The 11,160-nt window shown below is 36.5% G+C and overlaps 1 non-coding gene across 1 annotated transcript; it reads right to left on the bottom strand.

The window, feature by feature from the left end:
* Window positions 1-10,062: 10,062 nt before the first annotated feature.
* LOC121217478 (small nucleolar RNA R71) lies at window positions 10,063-10,169 on the bottom strand. Its single transcript, XR_005913564.1, has one exon. It is a non-coding gene; the product is annotated as a small nucleolar RNA R71 (small nucleolar RNA).
* Window positions 10,170-11,160: the final 991 nt, after the last annotated feature.

The following is an 11,160-nucleotide window of genomic DNA, read 5'->3' as shown; positions in this document are numbered from 1 at the left end:
AAGGCCCGAATACACGTCACCAGCATGATTGCTCTTCGGGACCTAGCCCGGATATAACACCAGCACGAATGCTCTTCGGAACTTAGCACGGATATATCACTAGCACGAATGCTCTTCGGAACTTAGTCCGGATATATCACTAGCACGAATGCTCTTCGGAACTTAGTCCGGATACATCACTAGCACGAATGCTCTTTGGGACTTAGCCCGGATACATCACTAGCACGAATGCTCTTCGGAACTTAGTCCGGATACATCACTAGCACGAATGCTCTTCGGAACTTAGTCCGAATATATCACTAGCACGAATGCTCTTTGGGACTTAGCCCGAATATATCACTCTCAATTCTCATGTACATATACACATATAGCAATACACATTAGCATATCATTTACATTACTTGAATACAAACACAACATGCTTATCGACCATTCAACTTCCAGTTCCATAGCCACATACAAAAATCACATTTATAGTCATAACACTCTTTCAAAATTGCATCACTTATACCCTTATAATTCAATCCAAATTGAAATTCAAATACGAGTACATGATACGTACCTGATCAACTTAATAATTTAGGCATATCTAAGTGAAGTTATATCGCAAATTCTCATAGTCAGAAGCTTGCTACAGCTCGATCGGGATCAAGATTCATTACAATACAGCAAACACATTTTAATAGCCAAAAATCATCACACTATCATTTTATCACTTTATGGCATGTATAAATAGACTCACGCGTGCTACGTTAGTCCTAGAATCGACTAAACCGTAGCTCTGATACCAATAAAATGTAACACCCCTATCCCGTGACCGTTGCCGGAATAGGTAAGGGGCATTACCGGGCTTGTAACTCATGTCAGAACCGTAAAATTTTGAACTTTTTCTTGAAATAAAGGTCATTCATTTAGATAAGTACCAAGCACAGCCAGGGATAAAATTTAAACTTCTCTAAGTAAACATTCAAAAGATGCCATTTTCGCATGGCTTATATACATTAACCAAAATATTCTTCCGCCACTAGTCTATTTTATACATGCCATAAGATAATCCAAAACATAGCAGTACCAAACAGTGGATAGTGATAGTGTGACTAGTTGTTGACGATCCCCGAGCCTGTAGCTTCGCAATGAGATCTATAAAACAGAGGAAACAGAGTAAACGGAGTAAGCATTACAATGCTTAGTAAGTTTTAAGCAGTATCAACAGATAACAATCAAATTATAACATAGTTGTTCGTATTTTTATTTCACTCTTCCTTCGGGCATACCATCCCTTTACCGAATATGCACATCTCATCATATACAATAGGCAGATAAACTTTCACATAAAAGTGAGCTCATGTGACATAGATATATCGTATAATTTCACATAACCTCTCACACTGATCCGATGTCACATAATCATAGGAATAGTCTCATAGATTGCTCTCGTATGCATCACATAACTACCTTATGATTTAGTGCAAATCAAGCTCACATATAAACTTGGAGTACATACCTGTTTAACCTTTCGCATTGAATATATTTATAAGCAATTCTTATTATGAAGTCTTACCCGGACATAATCTCCACACGAAGTTATCGGGTCTTACCCGGACAAAATCCCCACACGTAGTCATCGGGTCTTTAGAGCTCGGATATAGTACGAGCACGGAGCTTACGGACATTAATCAGTGATAATATTCTCGCATAAAGCCTGCGGGGTTTTAACCCGGATATAGTACTGACACAAATGCCCTTCGGGACTTATCACATTTATACACTTTCACATCCATCACGTTGGCCACTCGGCCCTGTCACATATATACACTTTCACATTCATCACATCGGCCATTAGGCCTTATCACATATATACACTTTCACATTCATCACATCGGCCATTAGGCCTTATCACATATATATACACTTTCACATTCATCACATCGGCCATTAGGCCTTATCACATATATACACTTTCACATTCATCACATCGGCCATTAGGCCTTATCACATATATATACACTTTCACATTCATCACATCGGCCATTAGGCCTTATCACATATATATACACTTTCACATTCATCACATTGGCCATTAGGCCTTATCACATATATACACTTTCACATTCATCACATAGAATCCTAAATCAAAATATAGATTTTCATGTATTCACATCACAATTATCCAAATATACTTCACATACCACATATACTTTCACGTATACACACTGTCTTGGCTGAATCTACATCTATCAATTTCCAATATCACAATTTAGAATTCACGTATGGGTTTAATCAATAGCTTATGAGCAACTAAAACAAGTTTATCAAGGTTTACAACACAATCTCAAATTCAGCACAAGCTGTTTTTCCTGAGCAATAGTCACTAAATTATTTATAACTAGAGCTACAAAACTCCAAATCACTTTCCGTTAATTTTTCCTGAATATAGACTCGTATATATTCCATCCATAAAATTTCCAGAATTTTAGGTTTGGCCAATCAATACCAGATTTTTCTTAAAGTTTCCCCTGTTTCACTGTTTGACTAATCTGACCACTCTTCACTACGAATCAAATTTCTCATTTTACAGAATTCAAAATGTGTTTTATTTGATTTCATTTGAAACTAGACTCATTAAGGAGTCTAATAATATAAATTTTATCTTATAACCATTTTTTTACAATTTATAATGATTTTCTAAAAACAGAACAGAGGATTACAGTGTCATTCTGCGCTGTCTCACACAACTTTAAGTATCTCATTATCGGAAATTCCTTTGCTTACACGGTTTCTTTTATAAGAAACTAGACTCATTAAGATTTAATTTCATGTCTCATTCAGCCTCTAATTCAAATCCATAAATTTATGGTGATTTTCTAAATTCACGTTACTGCTGCTGTCCTAAGCAGACTATTTCAAATTACCCTTAAATTCCCAAGCTCAAACACTTAAGAACTTACCATTTGAGCTTAGAACATATCATGGCCACATCATATCTTATTAAATCAACTCATCATGTCCTATTATAATTGAATTTACTCGACGTTTAATCACTTAAAACTTACCTCGGATGTTGTTGAACGATTTCGGCGGCTATTCGATCACTTTTTCCTTTCCTTTATCCAACTTTGGTCCTCTAAGCTCTTGAGCTAATTCAAACAAATTTAACTTATTAAAGTCTCATTATGCTAGCTTATGGCCGAATATGACAATGAATTTGATAGGTCATATGGCCACCTTTAGCTCAAATACAAAATGGTCATACGCATTTTTAATCACATTAAGCAATTTAGTACAATTAATCAAACATTTCCTCATGTGCACCTTTAGGACCAAATACACACATCATTAACCTAATATCAATTAACTAAGCACTTAACAAATTCTCCTTGAGCCGATTGTCTAAGTCAAGATAGGATCATCATTATGCTTACCTATAGCCGAATGTACAACATCAATCTATGCATTCATTCGTGTGGCCAAACATGCATGTCTATGTTGAGGCCGATTGCATACTTAATACATTCTACAAGTATGGTCACTTGTATTGACCAAATACCATTTTGTTTCAAGTTCAAAACTTGGCTAATACACATATATGCACTATTAAAACATCCTCTCCATTCCATCAATTCAACACATGCATTACTCATTAATATACAAAATTATATTCGGCCTTAGCACACCTCTTGCTGGCCGAATTTTTTTCTCCATCTAGCAACATTTTATGTACTATGCCGAACCAAAAAGATCAAACACCTAGCTAAATCATTTCCAAAACACTTAACCGGCCTTTGACCAAGACTTTAAACAAAGTCTATGTTCGGCTATCACACATATGGGCAATCACATAATCAAACACTAAACCTTAACTTCCAAGCCAAAACAACTAGCAATTTCAACACATCCAACATAAATTTCCATGCTAATGACATCAAAACAACTACTAAGAATTTCAAGCTCCTTGGTCGAATTTCAATCTTCCAAAATAACAAAAATTTGAACCATGAAATAGGTAGAATTCAAACTAACCGTTCAATTTATGCATGAATTTCCAAGAGTAGCATTGTACATACCTTAATCTAGCAATCTCCTTTCTTTCCTTTTGAATTTCGGTCTAAGATGTTCAAGGATGAACACACATTTTTTTTCTTTGTTTTCTTTCTTCCATTCACGACAAAAGGGGTGGCATGGATGAGACCATTTTTTTTTCATCACTCCTCCCTTTCATTATTTAATTACCATGCTCATTATTTTATTGTTTCCTCCCATGATGCACCAACACAACATGTCTATGACATGTTTTGCCCATCACCCTTTGTCCATCCTAATGTCATGGCCGGCCACTACTAGATGGGGGGAAAATTGACATGCAAGTCCCCCTTTTTCAACATGCACTAATAGGTCCTTATGTTTTGATCTATCACATTTCAAAAATGTCACACATAAGTCCTATTGACTAAATTCACATGCAACTTACTAAATAGAAGCTTAAGATTTTCACACATTTATTTTAGACAATAAATATCATATTCAAACAATTTGGTGACTCGGTTTAGTAGTCCCGAAACCGCTTTCCGACTACGGTCACTTTAGGGGTGTCACACATAGTCGTTGTTTGTCTATCCACCCGGGTAGTGTGAAAATGTACAATGACTTGAAGAAAATATACTGGTGGTCGGGGATGAAAAGAGACATTTCTAAGTTTGTTTCAAGTGACTAGTTTGTCAGCAAGTGAAAGCCGAACACCAAGTACCTTCGGGTTTACTTCAGCCTATCATAGTCCCCGAGTGGAAGTGGGATCGGATTACTATAGACTTTGTGACGGGTTTTTTGATAACCCCGAGAAAGAAAGATACCGTGTGGATTGTGTTTGATCAACTGACGAAGTCAGCTCACTTTATCTCGATACGTACAGATTCTCACTCAATAAGCTAACTGACTCGTACATTTTCGAAATTGTGAGACTTCATGGAGTGCCCTTGTCTATTATTTTAGACAGACACCCGAGGTTTACCTCAAGGTTTTGGAAGAAATTACATGAGGCTTTGGGAACAAAGTTGAACTATAGCACAGCTTTCCACCCGGAAATCGACAGACAATCGAAGAGAGTAATTCAGATCTTAGAAGTTATGTTGCGGCGTTGTGTTCTCGAGTTCCAAGGCAGCTGGGAAAAGTATTTACCACTATTGGAATTCACCTACAACAATAGTTATCAGTTGAGTTTGAAAATGGTGCCTTATAAGGGTTTGTATGGGTGTAAGTGCCGAACGCCTTTATATTGCACCGAGCTAAGAGAGAATCAGATTCACGGGGTCAACTTAGCCAGAGAAACTGAAGAAAAGGTTAAAGTGATTCGTGATTGTATAAAGGTCGCATCGGATAGACAGAAATCCTACGCGAATTTGAAACGAAAAGAGATCGAGTTTCAAGTCGGGGATAAAGTGTTTTTGAAGGTATCCCCATGGAAGAAGGTCATCCGATTCGAAAGGAAAGGCAAATTAAGTCCACTGTTTATTGGACCTTATGAGGTGACCGAGAGAATTAGACCGGTAGCATACCGATTGGCTTTGCCCTTAGAATTGGAAAAGATTCATGACGTGTTTCATGTCTCCATGTTACATCGATATAGATCGGATCCTTCACATGTCATCGCGCCAACTGAGGTTGAGATTCAGCCAAAGATGACTTATGGCGAATGGGCGGTTAAGATCTTGGTTCTAGAGGTTAAACGATTGGGAAATAAAAGTATAGCACTTGTTAAAGTATTATGGCATAGACATGGAGTCAAAGAAGGCACATGAGAACCCGAGGAGACCATCAGAGACCAATAGTAGAATCTATTCACCGATAAGGTTTTTGGGGACGAAAATCCCTTAGGAGGAGAATTATAACAGCCTGATTTTGGACCTAGTCAGAATAGTGGTTTCAGGACCACCAATCCGAAGTCAGAGAAAGTATTTTATTATTATTTTAGGCTTATAACATGTTTATTATAGTGCATGAAAAAATTGGTGAACTAGTTTTTCCATTTGAGAGCTTAATTATGAAAAAGGACTAAATCCCATAAAGTACAAAAGTTTTTAGCTGATAACTAAGGGAGTTAAATTGCCTTGTCTCATAAATTGGGCATCTTTAAAGTGAAATTAGGCCCTAAAATAGTGCTTGGCCAGCCATGAGACAAGGATTTTAACTTAGTCAAAAGTTAGGTGAAATTGGTGACTTATTTGACAACATAGAAAATAAAATAAACATAGGATGATATCATCCCTCTCCCATCTTCTTTTTGACTGAAAATATCAGTCATGGGAGGGTTTTGAAGCTTGAAAATTTCAGCCACTTAATCTCTCTACATGTAAGTGATCTTGATGGGTTTTCTTGATGATTTTTGTACTTTTAGAACCCTTGTAACATGAGCTTTCAAATGAGGGGACTGTTTTGCAAAATGGTTGAAAGTATAGAGTTTTACCATGAGTGTGTTCATGTTGTTTTTTGAAATTTTATGTAAGAAAATGAGCTATGGTAGTGTAATAAACAACTTTTGTGAAGTAGTTTTCATGAAAACCCTAAGGACCATTTTGCATAAGTTGTAAAATAGGTGATAAATGTGTGAACTAATGAGAATTGTGGGATACTTCTAGTATAAAAAGTAATCAGCTAGGCTTGGTTAGTGAGAAAATGTGACAAAAATCAATTTTCGAACCTAGGGGTAAAATGGTCATTTTGTGAAAGTTTAGGGGCAAAACGATCATTTTTTCGAATTATGAATTCTCTAGTGTCTAGAGTAATTTTCTGATGAGATGAATGAATTTCTATCATTTTAGATCAAGAATTACAAAATCCAGGCCTAGATTGGGGAAAAGCGAAGCAAGTGGACTAAGATGAACTAGTCGTCTATAGTTTGTAATCCAAGGTAAGTTGTATGTAAATAAGACAACTACATTGTTATTATATGTGTTTGAATTAATATAGCATAAATTGCTTGGTTGTGGAAATGATTATGTATGATGAATATTAAGCTAGTCTATTTCTTGGTTCTGTTATCGGTGTTGCGATCCGAAGGTGCCATGTTGTGACGCTGACTCTGTTTCATCCCCAATTATAAATTCACAATGTGTTTCAATTTATATTAAACATAAATTTAAATAAAGATTAGGTTTTAGATTATTAGTTAGTTAAAAGTACAATAATATGCATAAAGTTAAAATTCAATTAAAAATTATCAAGTCTTGTTGTCAGATTCATCCGCCAGTCCTATTAATGTACACGTGGATGCTCCATTGGTTTCGTTTCTATCGGTATTGGTCCAACATTCATCGTGCCACTCCACTTCCTTCTGCTTATCTCTTTCTCTGAATTTCCTTTTACCCCTTACACTAATCACTAAAAAAACCTTTCCTAGTTCAAAGTAATTAGGGTTTTGTATAAATATTTCATAACATTGTTTCCTTAAAGTTTCCCTGTTTATTTTATTGATGTCCACGTTTAAAAATTCTTGTCTCATCATTGATTCTCATAATTACCTCATTATTTTCTAGGTCAAAGGTGGACCTTGAGGTTGCTAAAAATAGTCTTCCCAATAAAATGGGTATCTCACAGTCCTCTTTAAAATCTAGTACTTTCACCAACATATCTTCAAGTACCCCCTTTAGTTGTACTAAAGACCTATCGGCTAATTGTAGTGTGATTTGGATATTTTTAAGCTTCTATAACTCAAGTTTTACATATATACATGAGGGCATTAAATTAATATTGGCTCCTAAATCACACAAAGCCTTTCTAAAGTGAATTTTGGGGGAATCTATTTTGATATCATCACACTACAAGATGCGTCTATATTAACCTGGTCTCTTGTTTTAATTTTCCTATGCCTAGACATAAGTTCTTTTAAATACCTGGCGTATGTAGAAAATTTTCAATTAACTTTATTAAAGGTAGGTTAACATTTAAAGATTTAAATAAGTTTGATAAACCGTAATTTATACATATTTCTATCCCATGCTTAGCACATTTTATGGATGATTTTTCCTTAGATTTGTTGAATTCGATGCTCCTAATGCCTTAATTTCATGTTTTAAACTCAGGTGAGCATAGGAGAGTGAAAGGAACAAGAAACAAGCCAAAAACGGAGAAAATGGGCCAACGTACGAAATCAACACGGCCTGGACTTCCTCACACGGGCAGACCACACGGCCTTGTCAATTTGGCAGAATCAAAGCACAACTCACACTGGTGGACCACACGCCCGTGCCTATTTAACAAGCTTGATCATGGCCTGCAGTAATCGCACACGGGCGTGTCACACGAGCGTGTCCCTACCGAGCCCAAGTTTAGTCCAATTCGGAAAAGGCCAATTTTGAGGGTTCTTAGGCATTCTAAAGCCTATAAATACACCCTAGAGGAGGAGGCAAAGAGGGACACAGAGAAGGAAGTAGGGAACTACTCATAGAAAGCTGATTGATCCATCTCAGAAGTCAGATTCATCATCAAAACTAAAGATCTCCCCTCAATTTCCCTTTAGGAGTTTTGGGTTTTTCTTTATGTTTTGTATTCATTATTCTTCTGAGATGTTTACCTTTTTAGTTATGAACTAAAACCCCTAAATACCTAAGGGGAATGAAACCTAAGACAGATCTTGTTATTATTATCTGAATTGTATGATAAATATTTGACTTGTTCTTAATTATGTGTTCTTAATTCTTGTTTTGATATTCCAGGATATTGATTCAAGTCAAGCTCTTATTCAGAGGAGGAATAGACCCTATCTAAGAGTACATTTGTCATAATTAAGCGGAGTTGATTGGGCACCTAGAGATAGGGTGACAAGATTTTTCCGGATTAGGGTGAAACCTAATAAGGGGATCCATAGATCGAGTTAATGCAACCCTAGGGAGTTAATTAGAAAGAGATTTCAATTATTCAACCTAGGGTTAGACATTGTTAGTCTCGAGAGAGATAATAATATAACTTAAGGATTTCTACGGATCAAGTCAAATGAATAAATTGTTCGATTCAGAGTCAAATTACAAGTAAAGTCTAGGTGGATTTTTCTTTAGGTATTGTCTTAATTCAATAGTTTTTCCAAAAGTAATTCCCCAATTCTATTTTCTATGAATTCTTAGTTTAGTTAATTAGTTAGTTAAAACAAACCCCATTATTCTTAGGCTAGATAATAAAAAGACAGTCATTACTAGTACTTTTAGTTCCTTTGGGTTCGACAATCCGGTCTTGCTAAAGCTATACTACTATTCGATAGGTACACTTGCCTTTATCGTGATAATAGTTAGTTTCAAGAATGATTCATTATAAATATTTAAAACGTGTCACGAATATCACGTATCAAGTTTTTGGCGCCGTTGCCAGGGAATTAAGATATTAGGAATACTCAATTTTTATTACTTTAGCCATTTACTTTTATTGCAATATAAATTTTATTCTAACTTTTATTACTAATTCTTCTTTTTCCCTTTTTCTGGCAGGTTTTTATAGTTTATGACTAGAAGAAACCCGTCAGGACCATTACTTTTTGATAGTGAGATCAATCGCACAGTTCGCAGAAACCAAAGAGAAATAAGGCAAAGCTTAAGATACACAGAGAACGAGCAAGAGGACAATATTCAAACCACAACCAAGGAGATGGCTGAAAACCAAGAAAACCTGATACTGCCTGCGATTGCTATTGATCCAGTAAATCAGAATCCTGCTTCACGCACTATGTATGATTATGCTAAACCTAATTTAACAGGAACTGAGTAAAGTATAGTTAGACCAGCTATTTTTGCAAATAATTTTGAACTGAAACCTAACACAATTCAAATGATACAACAGTTTGTTCAGTTTGATGGTTTGCAAGAGGAGGATCCCAATGCTCACTTGGCAAATTTCCTAGAATTTTGCGATACCTTTAAAATTAATGGCACTTCTAATGACGCCATCCGCCTTCAGTTGTTTCCCTTTTCGTTAAGGAATAAGGCTAAAAATTGGTTGAACTCGTTACCACGAGGGTCAATCTCTACTTGGGAACAAATGACCGAAATGTTTTTATTGAAATATTTTTTACCGGCTGAAACAGCTAAATTACGTAATGATATCTCTTCTTTTGTGCAGATGGATTTAGAAACACTCTACGATGCACGGGAGAGATACAAAGACCTTTTGCGACGATGCCCTCACCATGGGTTACCACTCTGGCTAAAGGTCCAAACGTTTCACAATGGCCTGAACCCTTCGACTCGGCAGATGATTGATGCAGCCACTGGCAGAACTATCAATAATAAAACACCTGAGGCTGCTTATGAATTTATTGATGAGATGTCACTGAAAAACTATCAGTGGCAAGTCATGAGGACAAAGCCAACGAAAATAGCCGGTGTTTATAACATTGATTCGGTCACCATCCTCTCCAATCAGGTAGAACTCTTAAATAAGAAAATTAATGGTTTTCTTAGTTCTTCACAGATTCACCCAGTAATACAGTGCGAAGCGAATGGAGGTGGATCGAGCAATTCAAAATACCCACCTTATGGCCACAACACGGAGAACGAACAGTTAAATTACATGGGTAATAATCCTCGATCTCAAAATATTCCTTATAGCAATACTTACAATGCAGGTTTGAGGAATCACCCAAATTTTTCATGGGGAGGCCAAGGAAATTAGAAACCAGCACCCCCTCTAGGTTTTCAGCAACCACCATACCAGCAGGAGAAAAAGTTGAACCTTGAGGAGATGCTAACCAAATTCATCTCGGTGTCAAAGACTCGTATTTAGAATACCGAGACGACACTCAAAAATCAACAAGCATCAATCCAATGGCTCAAAACTCAAATTGGACAGCTCGCCAAGGTGATTTTCGAATGACCACAAGGTAGCCTGCCAGGCAAAACTGAATCTAACCCAAGGGAGCAACTCAACGCAATTGCCATTCAAGACGAGGAAGGGTTAGTGGCAAAACCAAGGTTAGAGCTGGTGGTAAGCGAAGGTAAGAATGAGGTAGGCCAAAACGAACAAAAATCGGTAAGTACAGAATATAAACCTCGTGTGCCATACCCCAATGCGACAAGGAAAGACCGCTCAGACGGATAATTTGGTAAATTCCTTAAACTTTTAAAGAAACTACATATTGACCTATAGTTTATTGAAGTACTTTCGCAGATGCCGAACGCAGTTAAA

This window comes from Gossypium hirsutum, chromosome A02 (genome assembly GCF_007990345.1).
Source record: "Gossypium hirsutum isolate 1008001.06 chromosome A02, Gossypium_hirsutum_v2.1, whole genome shotgun sequence".
Taxonomy (NCBI): Eukaryota; Viridiplantae; Streptophyta; class Magnoliopsida; order Malvales; family Malvaceae; genus Gossypium; species Gossypium hirsutum.
The sequence above is the reverse complement of the archived record's forward strand: the minus strand, read 5'-3'. Positions and strand labels throughout refer to the sequence as shown.